Genomic DNA, 16354 nt, shown 5'->3' on the forward strand with positions numbered 1-16354 from the left:
ACCTAGGTCCTATCTCCTGTCTGAAAACCTTTGCCTGGCCATACATATGTCTCCTTTCTGGAATTTGCTTGCACTTTTTTTTGGTACCATCCAGTTTGGCAGTGTCCTGTTTATTCTTTATTTTAGGACCACTTTCCCCAACCAGAGTATAAACCACCTAGGTACAACATCATATCCTGTTTTCCTTTTGAAACGCATAGTTCCTAAAGCAGACCATTAGTCATCTTAATTACTATCTGATTTATGTCAGGATGCCAAGCCCATCATCTAGAATTCACCCTCCTGAAATATGTTAAGCAGGAAAGATGGACATTCTAGTGCAGTGAAATTCATATCCAACCAGTTGTTAGAAGACCAGAATCCTCGTCATTTTTTACCTTGGACAAGTCACATAACATTTTCAAGCCTCATTTTCCTTGCATACAAATGAATACCTTATATACCTACTTCCCAGGTTCAAGTAAGGACACCAAATAAGACAGGACAAGCAAAAGTCATCTGTGTCTATGAAATACTACTCAAATGTATGGTTGTATTATTAAGTCATTTGGTCTTTCTCCACATGGTTGACCTAAATGAAAAGCACGGATAGAGCATCTTGAACTTTCTGGGAGATCTTCCACAAACTTTAGTCTTTAAAATTGTTTTTCTATGGTTAATATTCTAGTATTATTTCTATAACCTGCCCTCTTTTCCTTTGAGCTTCTCCTTGGTGTAGTTGGAACTGTTTTTCTGAGCTGATTCCTCTCCAGTAACCAAGTTATCACCATTGTGTGCTCTGGTCTGTGGGGAGGAGGGGTTGTCACTGGCTCAGACTTCCTTGGCTTCAGGGGTACTTTCTCATTGCTCACAAAACAAACACAAAAGGACAAAGGGAAATTCAAAAGGCTGGGAACCAAGCCTGTGGACAACATTTCTATTGACAGGGTTAATTCTGGCATAATTTAAAAGAGTTTAATTAATCATGGAGTTAAGCATAGAGAAAGGGTTCCTGGCAGCCTTACATTCTTGGGCTGAGATTATTGGTCCCCTACTTAGATGCCCATTCTGCTTTTGCATCACAGACTCCTTGATATTTTTAGCCTCCAACCACATCACATGATCACTGTAGTTCAGGGGTCTTCCCACCCATCTGTTTTTCTGGATCTTTGGAAGCAATGGATCTAGAAAAATAGTGCTTTTCTGGATCTAGAAAAACAATGTTAATGACTAAAATTTGTGGAAGATCTCCAAGAACTAGCTGGAACTGCTGGTTGCCTGGCCATACTTGGGAATCTCAACTTCTTTGAGCTATTTCCATTTCCACAGATCAAAGAACAGGAGAGATTCGGATTTTCAGGGAAACTAAGGGATACATTTCCTGATTGAAAATATTGTTCCCCCAGGGGTGCAGGGTCTTTGTATTCTTAGATTCCAAGATGACTATGTCTTGATTCACCTGGTCTGTCAAACTAGGACGACTGCAGCTGACAGTCAGCATCTAAGAGATCTTTACTTGTGGCTGCAGGATGATTTCAGTTTTTCTTTCTTGGGATATTATGCTCTCAGGGACCTGAGAGTTTGCCTGAAGGAGCTTCCCTACTCCCAGTCTCTCCGTAAGGTTGTGGAGAGATATTGGATCTTTAAGAAGTTCAAAACAGCAAGGTTTCAATACTGGTGATGAAAGAAAAGCATCACATTCTCATTCGAAATCAAAGGTACAGAGATTTCCTATCAGTGTCATCCCTGCTTTCTTTCCCACTTTCTCTCCTTTCCCTCACCCCACAAAGGCAAACGCTTGCTCCCTACAAGCATCCAATGGATAGAGACACTCAGGAAGGTGTCTTGGGAGGGAAAATGAATAGAAGTGTGTGCCTGTAGTCTCCTCGTTAGCTGGAATGTTGACAGCCAATAAAAATAAAAACAAAAATTCTAAGCAAACTCCTTTCTGGCCAGCTTCTGGCCTGGAAGCCATAACAAGTCTCTCACCCAATTGAATCCAAAAACTGCTAGAATTCTCCGTGAGTCCAGACTCTATTACAGATGAATTAATTATCTTTGTCACAGCTACTTCTTTTAGTTCACTTTGACATGGTACCATCCATGACTAAATAGCTTTTTCACTATTGGCTCTTAACAGCTCCTCAAGACTGCTCCCTCTGGGTAAGAGAGTATGAGGCTGTATATAATGTTTCCTGGAGAGCTCCCCCAAGCACTTTGTTCCTGTACCTTGTTTTTGCTACTATAACTTTACCCCCTTCACTTACCAGACAGGGAGGATCTATTCGGGTTTTCTCATATTCAGTAACTTACAGAGCAGAAAAATGAGATGATCCACAAATATGCTGAGTTTGGATAGCTGGTAAACTCAATTCTGCATCCACTTATCTTTATTTCAGTACATAAAAAAACTGCTTTGGGAAGTATCTGACTGTGCAAAGAAGGATGTGTGACCAAAAGATGGAAATCCGATGTTTCCTGTGAGCTGACCATCAGTCTGCATCAGATCCTGCTATTTGCTAGCATTTTGTTTTGTTTTGTTTTTTGAGATGGAGTCTAGCTCTTGTCGCCCAGGCTGGAGTGCAATGGCATGATCTTGGCTCACTGCAACCTCCACCTCCAAGGTTCAAGCGATTCTCCTGCCTCAGCCTCTTGAGTAGCTGGGATTACAAGCACCTGCCACCACACCCAGCTAATTTTTGTATTTGGTGGAGACACGGTTCCACCATGTTGGCTAGGCTGTTCTCAAACTGCTGACCTCAGGTGATCTGCCCACCTCGGCCTCCCAAAGTGATGGGATTACAGGCGTAAGCCACCGCGACTGGCCTGCTAGCATTTCTAAGATGCAATCAGAACATCCTTGCACAAGTGGGTGGTTAATAAAGCATGTACATTTACATCACCTCCTGGACAAAAGAGGGGAAAACCAGGAGAGGTGGGAAATATGTGTAACAGAAAACCAAGTGTTTAAATCAACATGAAAGCAGGCAAACAGAAAGGCTAGCTTTGCATTACAGGAAATAAGATGTAGAAAGCTGGTTTTTCATTGTGAAGAAATTTTGAAAGCAGTCCAGTGATATTTCTGACTCTGGGTTTACTAAGATGTCAGTGATGAAAAAGCAATATTGTCAAGAATAATAATATGTCAGGGTAAAAATCAATAGCAGCCACAAAAAGGTAATAAATTTTTCTAAAGAATGGTTTGAACTCACACTCAGTCATTAGAGTGAGCAGCAAACAGCTGGACCTGCACTCACAGCTGACCAGACAAGAGCTGGGTTTGTTTTGGTTTGGTTTTTTAGCAACTTAACTCTAGTAGCCTTGTCTCTAACTATGGAAGATTATAGAGCTGCCAACTTGATTATGATGAAAATCTGATGTCCAAATTTAATGTGGTTTTCCTTCCCAGTCTCACTTTAAAACTCTAACTCTTGTGGTATCTCCCATAGGAGAATGTGGTGCCCAAAGAAACTGTGGTAGTGGAAAGAGAACTGGTTTAAGGATTTTTAGACCCATTAATATAAAGTTTAAACACAAGCAACATTAGTCTAAGGTGTTAGAAGTCAAGATGGGATCACTCTTAGAGAGGCTCAGTGTGGATGGGAAGGGAGCATAAAAGAACTGGAGCTGTTTCTTGAGCTGGGTGCTGGCAAGACAGATGTTCCCACTTTGTGAATTCACCGAACATACACATACGATCTACACACTTTTTCTTATGTACTTCAGAAGTATAATACTACACATTACACTTAAATAAAACACAGTAAAAAGCCTCTGCATTCTCTTAATAAATCTGCTCTAAATAGCCAACAAATTTTGGGGAGGTCACTTGAACCCTAGTTTTTTCACAAAATGAGATAGTGGACCAGAGGACCCCAGACCTGAAGCTTCTTGGTTCTGTCATCATTGGCACATGATGAATGCATAGCACTGGTATTCCTGCTATTTGTGACTCAAAGAACAATCAAAACATGGGCAAAGTTGCCACAGGCCTTCCCAGAAAAGGCATGAACTGAAAGCTATATAAATTTGCCACGTGGGGAATGATGTTGAATAACTGGAACCACAGGGCTGATGTTGATAGCAAAGAAGTAGAATTAGGGCGGCTGTCAGTGTGAGCCCTACTTTAAAAGCAGATGTTCATCACACAGCTAGTGATGTATGAGATCACATTAAATTCAAGAGCCAATGTTTCTTTAATAGTTTCTTCTCAAAAATAGCTGCTGGAAATTATGGTTCCATTAAAATAGGCTACAAGAATTTCCATCTAATCAAGCAGTTCAGTGTTTCAAGCAGTTCCTTTATTTTCTTGTTTAATATAAAGTGAACTTAAAGGTGACCTGCACCATGACTGATTGGCAGTTGGAAAGAATCAGCCTCTGTGTCGTCAGTTAGAATTTGCCAATGGATGGGAAAAGACCAAGGTCTGGGTTGGAGGGAATTTGCTGTTCTAATAGGAGAAATTACTGCAACCTCCTTTGGATAAGAAAATGAGCTATACTTATCTCCCTGTGTGCTTTTCCTACAACTTGAGCCTCTTAGAAGACAAAATATGTATAGCAGGAAGAAGGAAAAATAATAATAATCCAACTAGGTGGTTAGCACCTGGATAACAGATCCACAGAGAAGTTCTTAAAACCTTTTTATTTTCTTCTAAAGCATCTAAAGTCCCCTAGAAACAAGTCACCTGATTCTACTAAGCCACCTGCCTCATCCCACTGAAAACCTTTCCGGAAAGATGGGCCAGACATGCTCTCTGATGGCCATTCGTCTTCTGAATCCCAAGAATAATCCTTTGGCACAAACATAGAAGTGTATTATTTGGTCTTCCAGCAAACATGAAGAGAAACAATGAAATGAAGGAAATGCACATCACGAGCTGCCATACAAGATCCTAATTACCATAATTTGGCCCATCCTCCTTCCCATTGCCGGAAAGTCAGCCTTCTGGATGAGAGGAAGCCAAACCAGCAAGATAACAGGCTTCTGTTCTTTCTCCCCATCCCTCGCCTCTTTCTTTCTTCCTCTCTTCCTTAAATGATGTTCATTAAGACAGCGATTCTTCTAACAGTTTGTAAGCCTCAATTGTATTAGTGAAAGCTTTGCATGACTTGATAAAATGAGCCAGAGAGAAGGAAGAGGGGCTGAAAGAAGCAGACACACGCTGTCTTTTTATTCCCCAAAGCAACTGTCAGTCTCAGAATATTTTTGTAGAACCTGCCAGCAACCTCTCTGGAATCATCCCTGTTGGATACAAGGACAGTAAATCTAAAAAGTTCAGGTCTTCTGTGGTATAAATCAGAAACTCTTAATAATTCAGAAAAGCCAATTTAAACTCCATATGTCCAATCACATCAATAACACCACTCCTTCTAGCTCCAAACAGCCCCTAGAATATTTCCTTTTCCTAGATTACTCGTAGCTTTGCCTTGTCCCTGACTTCCCCCAAACTACTTGAGTAAGTTACTTTGGCATAGCTTCTTACATTTAGGCAGCAAATGAGCCAGGATGGGAGACATGCAAAGTGTGTTAACTTCATGCCTATTAGAATTCACCTAAAATATGCCCATTGAAATATGGATCTAAAAAGCCCACCGCTGCCCACCCCAGTGCCGGGGCTTCTGCCTTTTGCTGTAACAAGTGCCGTAGAAATTGGCTCCACTGTCACTCTTCAGCTCACGGATGGGATGTGATGGGATTTTTCAATAGCAGCTTTAAATCAGCTTGCTGAGGCCTCAATAGTGCAGCCCCAAGTTAGGGCTCGAGGAAGCACATCCTGAAGTCACAACGCTCCTGGTGACAGCATGTGCACTGACACAGTGGAGGACTGCTTCACTGACCTTTTGTATTTTAGAGTGTGTGACCAGGTGGGCTGCTTTGTTTCCAACCACTGTGTAGGGAAGACACAATTTATCAAGACAAAGGACATGTTTTTTAAGAAGCAGAGATATCGAGAAATTGGCATCCATTTTGGCATTAGTGTGGAGGTGGCCAATCAAGACAGGCTAGGAGTGATCCAAGTAGTTGGAGGAACCTGGCAGAGAGTAAATGATTATGAGGCCATATTTGAAGGCCATGAAGTCAGTAAGAAAAGAAATGCATGTGATAGTGGGAGTTTGAAGTAAATCTATATTTTATTTCCAAGTGACCTATGATTAGAGGAAAAGGCAGCCAGTAAGGTACGGAAAATGAGGCCAAATTGGAGTCAAGGGCTACCAATCAGGCAGGAAGGACATGACAGGAAATCTAGTTAATTCAGCTTATTAGTTTGGATGGTTGAGACTGCTAGGTCTTAGGACACCCGGCTCAAAGTGCCTTAAACAAAAAGGACATTTTTAGCCTAAGATAACCAGAAGTCCAAAGGTAGGCAGTCTTTAACTGTGGCTGATCCAGTGGCCAATCATTTCATCAAGGACCTAGGTTTTCTCTGTCTCTCTGCTCTACCATGCATGGTGTCTGCTCCATCCGAGACTGGGTCTCCTGTTGGTCAGAAAGTGGATGCCTGTGCTTTCTCACACACATCCAGGGAAAGCAAGGGAGTTACTCCTAGAACATATCCTAAAAAAATGAAAAGAAAGTTTCCCAAAAGCTTCTGCAAACCTCACATGGCATCTCATTAGCCTAAATTGTATCTCATCTTCTTTCCTGAACCTATCACAACTAGTTTGTATTATTTTGTTTGGCTTAAGTGCATCAAAGTCCACTCCTAGTATCACAAAATGGGGTTAGCTTTGCCTAAATTAATGGTCAGCATGGAGGAGAGATAGAAAACTAACCAAAGTCAGCAATCTCCTAGGAAAGAGAAAGAGGAGATGCACACTGCATGGGCAACTGTGATCATCATTAATGCTGTTCACCCAGCATTTCTGAATTCCCACCTTCCTGGCACATGATAGGATTGTACCTCCTGGCTCCTAGTGGCTGGGTGGGGCTGTGAGACTTGTTGCAGTCAATGAGTAGTGAGCAGAAGTGGCACATGTCACCATCAGGCTAGAAACTTTAATGGCCAAATGAGGCCTCCTTAGCTATCTTTAGTTCTGCATTAGAGACTAATTAATGCAGAGCAGCTCAGGTGGTAGCTGCTCTTTCTGTATACATCCCCAAATGAGGAGCATGGAGCAGAGCCCCCAGCCAACCCATGATGGAGATGAGCAAGATATAAACCTTCATTGTTAAAATCCACTTTTTTTTTAATTCCAATATACCTTAGTCTGTCCTTGATAAAACTATAGACAACACAGGCTACGTGTGGTGGCTCACACCTGTAATCCCAGCACTTTGGGAGGCTGAGGCAGGTGGATCACTTGAGCTCAGGAGTTTGAGACCAGCCTGGGTACCAATGGTGAAACTCCATCTCTACAAAAAAAAAAAAAAAAAAAATACAAATATTAGCCAGGCGTGGTGGCACGCACCTGTAGTCTCAGCTACTTGGGGTGCTGAGGCGAAAGGATCGCTTGAGCCCAGGAGGTAGAGGTTGCAGTAGGCTGAGATGGTGCCACTGCACTCCAGCCTGGGTGACAGAGTGAGACCCTGTCTCAAAAACAAACAAACCAAAAAACAACAACAACAAAAACTATCGATAACATCACGGCAGCAGCTGATGTCAGCATTTGGCATCTAGTCCTAGGTGGGGTGGCAGTGGGGTGGGGTGCGGCGCTATGTGAGGTGAACACCAGTGTCATATGGCTTATGACCCCAGTTAGGCATGGCAGGCCGAGGTGCGCAAGTATGTCCTAGAACTAGAAACAAGCAGTTTTCCTGAGAGTTCCCACCGAACAGAGCCGCCACTTACATATCTTCTCCTCAAGAGAAACAAAAGAAAAAGATTATTCGTAATTTGTCTCTTAAATAATCTAGACACATGCCTGGCACATAAGAAATAAAAAAGAATCTACATTCTGTTAAGTATTTTAAGTTAAATAAATTACTCAAGAAATGTGGAGAAAAAAGTTACCTAGATCAAAAACATGTGAATTCATGTAAATGATTATTTAGGATCAGAAATGCGTCTGTGGAAAAAATAACCTACAAAGTAGAAAACAAAAATTTTAAGCATCACATTTATTAAAATATATTTCGGTTTTTGAAATAGTTTTGAAATGTGAAAGGTATCACTAATTGAAATGTGTATAGAACTACACCTATGCAATGTTTATTGCTCTGTTGTATAGTCTACAAAAAAATTATAAGTTGGTATCATTTCATCTTATAATTAGTTGCCTTTTTTCTAAATGACAATATTTCTTAAAGTGTAAAAATACAATGTAATGTAAGTCATCCCAATAACAAGAAAGATAGGTGTTAGAAAGTCTTAGGATTTTTTCTTTGAAAGCCTAGTTCTCAAAAGAAATTAAAATAGAAAAGCTTCACATTTTTTAGTAAATAATAGCTATAATACCTCTTCCACATATTCATCTATATTTTCTTTAAAGAACATTTTTAAAACTACCTCTTGTTTTTGCTTCTGTTTTTTTGTATTGGCTCTGACCTGTGTATGTCGTAAGGGTTTACTAACTACCACAACAGGAATGAATTATGTGGAATTCTTTGGTGTAAACTGAGAAGGACTTGGAGAGTGTTCCTTCCCTGGAAGGAATGTTTAAGATTCAGTAGGTTTTGCTCCTAGAGATAATTTTTATTACTGCATTCAAAAACATCCTGTCTGGTTGTTGAGCATTTCCAGAGCAGAATACCTGGGTAATTTTGATTAGGTCATAATCTTCAAAACGTGTTACAATTGCCTAGTGACAAGAAGTTCAATTTTCAGATTTTTTTTTTTGCCCTGTTCTCAAATGCAGTCATCATTCCCTACTTGAGAGCTATTTTTACTATCCTCCTTGCAGAGATGAAAATATGAAGGCACAGAAATTGTTGTTAGGTTGTGTGCCAGCCTAGGAGCCAGAAGACTTGGGCTCTGGGTCCTGGACCTCACAGGCTGATGCTAGGGCCAACAAAGTCAGGAGGAGAGTAGGGTCTCAGACACCTGCTGATGGGAAAGGTGTGCAGCACATTCACATACAGGCAGCCACACCTGCCTCACCCCTGGAAAAGATTTTCCTTGTTTTGACAAATGACCCTTCTGGGTCTGTCTGGTCAACAAGGAAAGGTGAAGCACCAGCATTGCCCACACCTTGCCTAAGTCCTCTCCTAACAATCAGGCCTGGGAGAGATGTGTTCCAAAGCCCCCAAATCCTGGCCTCCATCTATATCACGACATAGTAGAGGAAGCATGCACTCTTCGATGCTCCCTCTTGGGTATTGATGATCCTGGCTTCTGCACTCTCTGCCTGCCCCTTAGGAGATGGAAGCAGGGACCCCTGCAGAAACAAGAGACCCTGCTGGGCGCGGGAGTCATGGGCATCTCTCCTAATGATTCCATCATGCTGTTGCTTCCCACACACTGTGCCCTGAAGAACCTCATTTCCCTTTTGCTTTTACCTTGATTAATGCCCTTCATGACTTGCTTTCCCACAACTTCACCTGCAGCCACTGCCCAAGCATGCGTGCAGCTGTTGGGATCTCTGGGAGTTGTTTTCCATCTTCCTACTCCACAATTATGCCAACAGCCTTCTTCCTGACCCAAGCCTATTGGGAGCAGGAGTCTTCTATTTTGTTCTTCCAGGTGATCTTCCTTTTTGCAAGTGCAAGATCTCAGATCTAGGCTTTGGTCCTTTGGTGCTGAAATGTGAGCTGAAATTTAAAATGTTACAAAGGTACGTCATGGTAGGATTTGCTGTCCCTAAACCAAAGATGTCCTTAAACCTAAGGCTAATGTTGCCTTCCCTTTGAAAAGCTACCGCATCAATAATTCAGTTTACATCTCAGCTTGCCTAATATATTTCTCTCTTATTTGAAAGGCAAGATGAACTTCAGAGAATTGTTTTTTAAGTGAGGTTTTGTGAGCTGAGCCTTGCAAGAAGCCCTCGAAGGTCTGTGGGATCTGTATATGACTAGAGCTCTGGCTTCACTCAGGAGAGTGAGTGTGATCTCCGTTTTCTCCTCCTACCTCTCCAAACACTCCTAACCTACATTTCCTCCAGCTCCCCTTCCTCTAACTGCTCTTGCCCACTTTCCTCTTCCTACATGCCTTCCTTAAACTTATCCATTCCCATTGTCTCAAACACCCATAACCAGTAACTCTGGCCACAATCCCTCTTGATCTCCAAACCCTCTTTCTCCCAACTGTCAAATGCAGGATGTCTTGGAATACTTAGACACCTCAAAGTCAACCTGTCTAGACCGAATTAATTGTCCCTTTAGATCCCCACCCAAACCTTTGCCGCCTCCTACCATCACCTACCCACCCACCCACCCAAACACCTCTTTGAGTATTTCTTAGTGACCCAGCTCCTTTCCTTGCTGGCCAGGCAGACATTGTTGAAAGAAGGAGCTGGAAAAGGTGGCACAGGAGTTGAGATAGAGTTCCTACACACACCCTCAACTCCAGAGCCAAAAACCAAACAAGAAACAGGGGGCAAAGTGCAATAAAAGATCCAGATAAGCTCCTGAGGACCCCAAAATAGACAGGACCTTGGCCTGGCTTCCGTTTATGAGGCTACCAGCCTCACAGAGAATTCCACATTCATCTGGCACTTGAGCTACAGATTAGAAAAAATGAGGGAGGTGATCAGGCATATGGGACTAAGAATATGTTTCCAGTTTCCCAAGGGCTGCCCAATGTATGTAGGGATTCCAGAAGTTCCTGCTTATCCCAAGGGGGAGCAGAGAGGTTCTGAGAACAGCCATAGTCTAGAAGAGCCTTAAGATCTGGACACAGAAACTGAAGAATGCAAAGACTTTGAACTGGAAGGATATGGCTGAAATGGTGCACAGAAGCAACAGGTGACCCCAAGGACCATGCATGACTGAGCATAACAGGGACACTAGCACAAAGCGCCCAGGCCCAGGGACCAGCCCCACTCAGCCAGGGCTCTCACAATAGGACCAGCCAAGACCTGGAAAGGCCCTTCCCATCACGGTGATGACAGATAAGCTTTGCTCTGTACCCATACAAGGGGGTCAGGGGGATTCGTGGGCAGGGTAAAAAGAAAAGACCCTGAAAGCCTGAATGTAACCAGGAAAGGTGGAGTTAACCTGAAAGGAACTATTTTAACTTGGAAGAGACTGATATTTCTTTAGTTAGCACCAAAGTTTTTTGTTGTTTTTTGTTTTTGTATGTTTGTTTGTTTTGTTTTGTTTTTGTTTTTGTTTTTGAGATGGAGTCTCGGTCTATTGCCCAGACTGGAGTGCAGTGGCGCGATCTCTGCTCACTGCAACCTCTGCCTCTTGGGTTCAAGCAATTCTTCTGTCTCAGCCTCCCAAGTAGTTGGGACTACAGGCACATGCCACCACACCCAGCTAATTTTTTGTATTTTTAGTAGAGATGGGGTTTCACCGTGTTAGCTGGGATGGTCTCAATCTCCTGACCTTGTGATCCGCCCACTTCGGCCTCCCAAAGTGCTGGGATTACAGATGTCAGCCACCATGCCCGGCCAAGTTTTTTGTTTTTTCACTTTATGCTTCTTTCTCTCTTACCATTGGGTTGAGAGCTATCAAACACACTTAACTAAGTAGTAAACAAGAAAAATGCTATTTTTTTCACAATTTGTGCTGTAGTGAGACGTTTTTGACACTATCGCACAAAAGCATCACTGTTAACCTTTCTTCCCTACCTCTTTCTCTACCCCTGCTATGTTGGTGTCTCCCCAAAATTTTTGGTGTTTCCCCAAAATTCATATGTTGGAACTTAATCCCCAATGTGATAGAATATAGGAAGTGATTAAACCATGAGTGCTCTGTCCTCATGAATGGAATTAGTGCCCTTATAAAAGATGTTGGGCCAGGCACAGTGGCTCACACCTGTATTCCCAGCACTTTGGAGGGTGAGGCGGGCAAATCACTTGAGCTCAGGTGTTTGAGACCGGACTGGGCAATATGGTGAAACCCTGTCTCTACATAAAGTACAAAATTAGCTGAGCATGGTGACACCCACCTGTAATCCCAGATACTTGTGGGGGCTGAGGTGGGAGGATTGCTTGAACCTGGGAGTTCAAGGCTGCAGTGAACTATGATAGTGCCAGTGTTCCAGCCTGGGCAAGAGAGCAAACCCTATTTCAAAAAAAAAAAAAAAGACAGAGAGAGAGAGCGAGGGAAGGCAGCTTCCCTCCCCTTCCACCATGTGAGGACACCGAGAAGGTACTAGCTAAAGGAACAGGCACTGAATCTGCTAGCACTTTGATCTTGGACTTCCCAGGCTCTAAAATTGTAAGAAATAAATTTCTGTTGCTTATCAGTTACCCAGGCTAAGGTATTCTGGTATAGAACCCAAGTAGAATAAGACAACACCCATCTAACAGTAGACCAGCCTGTAGACTGTATCTTGTGAGCTGTCTCACATCTAAGTTCCAACCCCAATGCCAATGCCAAGATTCACACTGGTCATCTCTTACCTGGAGTTTATAACCCTGAGTGGTGTCCCCTCCTCCAGGTCTTCTCTTTTTAATGTGTCCTCATCCACATTGCTTGATCTTTCTAAAATATAATGCTCTCCAGCTTTAAAAGCTGCACTGACTCCCTGTGAATAAAGGGATATTGAAACTCCAAAGCTTGTCCCAGAAGCCTCTTCCTAATCTACTCCTGCTCTAACCTCAATCTTACATATCCTCCGCCCCCTCTCACACATTCCAAGTTCAAGTCATAGCAGTTATTTACCATTCCTATAATGGACCAAGTGCTTTCACTTCACTAATCTTTGCACTTGCTATTTCTCTTCAAGATCCAGATCCAACATACCACTTCTTTGACATCCTCTCTAATTCCTTTCACTCCCCAAGTCAAATTTGTCAACAACTCTTTTGTTCCCTTTACACTATATACATGCCTATGGCAACCAGAAAGCCACAAGTACCAGTTTCAAATATTCTATTCTATTCACACATTAGAAAGATAAAAGTCTGTGGACCATGCTCCTCAACTTATAGTTCCAAGGCCATAACCGTATGTTCCAAAATCATTGTTAGCCTTTACGACTTTTTATCATGATCTTCAGTTTGCATAACTAACCCCATACTTGAATTAAACTCCTAAAGGGCAAGAACCACAGGTGTGTTCCTCTTTGTAGCCACATCTTTCTACCATGCTCCCTCCTTCCATCCTACTCAGCTTAGCAGAGGAACATCTGGCCAATTAGCAAGTTAGAAACATCACTCTCTCCTGGGATGAAACCACTCCCACACCAGGGCAAATGTTTGGCATATATAAGGAAGACTTGGTTTCAGTTCCCACTTACCATCCTGAGTAGGTACCTTTGTGCAGTGCACAAACTGCCCAAATGTGTGTAACAGCCCTTGAACCTAACATGTGATAAGGGCAAAATATATATTTGTTGATGAATGAACTTGTCTAGGGAATATTCCTTACCTTTACCCCTCTTAAACTGCATGAACCAGATGTGCCTATTATTTACATAGTTTTGGTATTGCACTATATCCAATAATCAAATATTCTTCAGCATGCCTTGATAAATTAATGTCAGGCTTAGCCACAGAAACTTACTATACTATGATATTTGTAGCATTATTGAAAAATTAATTAAGTACCAGCATTTTATAGAGCATTCAGCACAAGTACTCAATATATGCTTGTTAAGTAAATACAATTTCAAATATTAATATCTGAAATTATATTGCCATTCCTTTAATGATTGCAATATAACCATTATCCCCATCTTGTCTCTGAAAATAAGTGAACTGTATTCAGAGATTAGATTTTAGGTACTAGCTTACTGTGTCATAAAAATAACAACAGCCTGAACACTGGTGGAATATTGGTGGCTTATTAAACTACATGTCTGTTTGTTTCTTGCTAACGGCCCTACCACTCAACCAGTTGGTTGTGCTCCCACACAGTCTATTCACACATTTAGCCTTCAAGCTAACATAGAACCCAGGCAAAGTCAACAACAGACTCTAGCACAAGCTGAAGTAAATTGAAATGTTAATATATGGTTCTTTATTTCTAGAGTAAGAGTAAATAAGGGGGTTTTAGAATCTACAAAGGATACCATGTGCATCAATAAAGGCATTTTATTGCAGTATGACTTGATTTTTAAGTATATGAGCCAGAAATCTGCTCTAAAAGAAGCTATAAACTTCTATACAATATGTGTAGATGGCTAAAATTCTAGTATCTCTGGGCCCTGTGTTTCTCTAGGCTACTAAAAATACAACAAAGTCAAAGTTAAAGATGGAAGGAAAGTGACAATTATGCAAGCTATTTCATCATTGAGGGAAGGTTTGATAAAGTATCTCAAAACTTGTGTATTTTGGGAGGATTGACTGAACCTAGGAGGTCGAGGCTGCATTAAGCTGTGATAGTGCCACTGCACTCCAGTCTAGGCAACAAAGTGAGACCCTGTTTCAAATAATTAAATTAAATTTTAAAAACTGCTGCACTTTAGAAAAATTGTTATAGGTTAAGTATTTTAAACCTATCACTCTAGGTAAAATAATTTGTCAACTCTGAATAAATTGTGGAGGATGCAAAAGTCATCTTCAGAAGAGATATGGGATTTCTATGACCCTATAGTGTGACAAATGAAAGTTTCTTCTCCTATGTTAGTTAGGACCCTTCAGTTGTAGATCACAGAAAACTTGACCCAAACTGGATTCATCACGTTAGGAATAATTCACTTACAACACAGCTGGATTCAGGACTGGTTCAACAAATAGCATCAAGACTCAACACCTCTTTTGGTTCTCCTTCTGCTATGTTACTTTCAGTCTTGGACTTCACATCTTAGCAGACAGAGGCAGCAGCTCCAGTTCCTAGATCCTCTCTAGTTTTAGGTCAATCTGAAAAATAGAGCATATCTTTCCAGGATTCCCAAGAAAGTTTCCTTGCTCTTCATTGGCTCTGGTTGGGTCACATGTCCATCTCTAAACTCACCACTGTGAACCCAGACGTGTGATATGCTGATTTGCCAGCTTGAGTCACTTTTCGACATCTGGGGCTGAGACTGCCAGAAACACTTTGGAAATGGTGGAGGGGGCTATTTGTCAAAGGAAAATCTAGGTATAATTACCAGAAGAAGGAGGAATGGATAGCAACCAGAAAAAACAATGGATGTCTGCCATCACTTTCTTCCCTGTGGTGGGCAAACTCTAGATGACCCCCAATGATCTCCACCTCCTGGTATTCTGCCCTTTTGTAATGCTCTCCCCCCTTGAGTGTGGGCAAGATTTTGTAACATGCTTTTAACCGATAGAATATGTCAAAAGGGATGAGATGTTACTTCCATGATTAAGTTACATAAGATTGTGATTTCCTTCTTACTACCAAACTCTCTCTATTGCCTTCTCAGCTTGCATGCTTTGATGAAGCAAGCTGCCATGTTGGAGAGGCCCACATGGCAAGAAACTGAGGATGGCTGCCAGCTAAAAACTGAGGTCCTCAATGCAGTAGCTCTCAAAGTACTGAATTTAGCTAACTACTACATGAGCTTGAAAATGAATCATTTCCTAGTCAGGCTTTCAGATGAGAAATCAGCCCTGACCAATATCTTGATTGCATTCTTGTGAGAGATATTGAGACAATGGATCCAGCCACGTCCAACTCCTGACCTAGAAACTGAGATAACAAATGTGGGCTGTTCTAAGCCACTAGGTTTGTGGTAATATTGTTATGTAATAATAGATGACTAGCGCACTTCCTTTTCTGCTCCCACACCCCTTTTAGAATCTCTCCCAGATCTACTTCACTCCCACCAGCCAGCACCCAGTGCCAATCTTGAGCAGCCAGAGGGCTCTCCTCAGGGGCCCCCATAGAATCAGATGCCCTGGGAAAGGCCTAGTGCTCCCTTCTCCCCTTGTATCCCCTCACTCCTCCATGTGCTGACTTCCATTTACCTTTCAGGGAAACCATCTGACTGGGCTAAGTATCACAGATTCCTCAGGATTTAACCCAAAGGAAATGGCATTGTTTCACTGACGATATCTGGGGCCCTTCTTAGCATCCCTTAAGTTCAACTACTTAGGGGAGTACTAGTTAACATAATATGAAGGTGCAGAACTAAAGGGTATACAAGCATTTTGGACCCCAAAATAATTGCTTCTTGAAAGAGATGTCACTCAAATGAATGTGTAGTCCTTGTTAATGGCCAGTGACAACTATCTGTAGTGATGTAGCAATGTTGTCACCTGTTACAATTTGAGGTCCTCTCCTATCTGGAAGTCGCCGTGAATGGCCAGAGTTGACTACATGGTCCCACATCAGCCTTCTGTCTTCAGTTCCTTCCTATTCCCCTGCTTCGTTCACCCCTTCCAGGGTGGCACAGCCGCAGCCCCATAGAGCCCAGACGGCAGTTGCACTATAGGAG

At 42.1% G+C, this 16354-nt stretch overlaps 1 protein-coding gene and 1 long non-coding RNA gene across 3 annotated transcripts in view; one reads left to right on the forward strand and one right to left on the reverse strand.

Moving 5' to 3' along the window:
- LHFPL3 (LHFPL tetraspan subfamily member 3) overlaps positions 1–16354 on the forward strand; it is a 589720-nt gene that overhangs the window by 460788 nt on the left and 112578 nt on the right. The gene's annotated exons all lie outside the window — the stretch shown is intronic.
- On the reverse strand, positions 6095–14810 carry LOC129041164 (uncharacterized). Its single transcript, XR_008503811.1, has 4 exons — positions 14674–14810; positions 12429–12553; positions 9418–9669; positions 6095–6537 (listed from the first exon to the last, which is right to left on the reverse strand). It is a non-coding gene; the product is annotated as an uncharacterized LOC129041164 (long non-coding RNA).

This window comes from Pongo pygmaeus, chromosome 6, assembly GCF_028885625.2.
Source record: "Pongo pygmaeus isolate AG05252 chromosome 6, NHGRI_mPonPyg2-v2.0_pri, whole genome shotgun sequence".
NCBI lineage: Eukaryota > Metazoa > Chordata > Mammalia > Primates > Hominidae > Pongo > Pongo pygmaeus.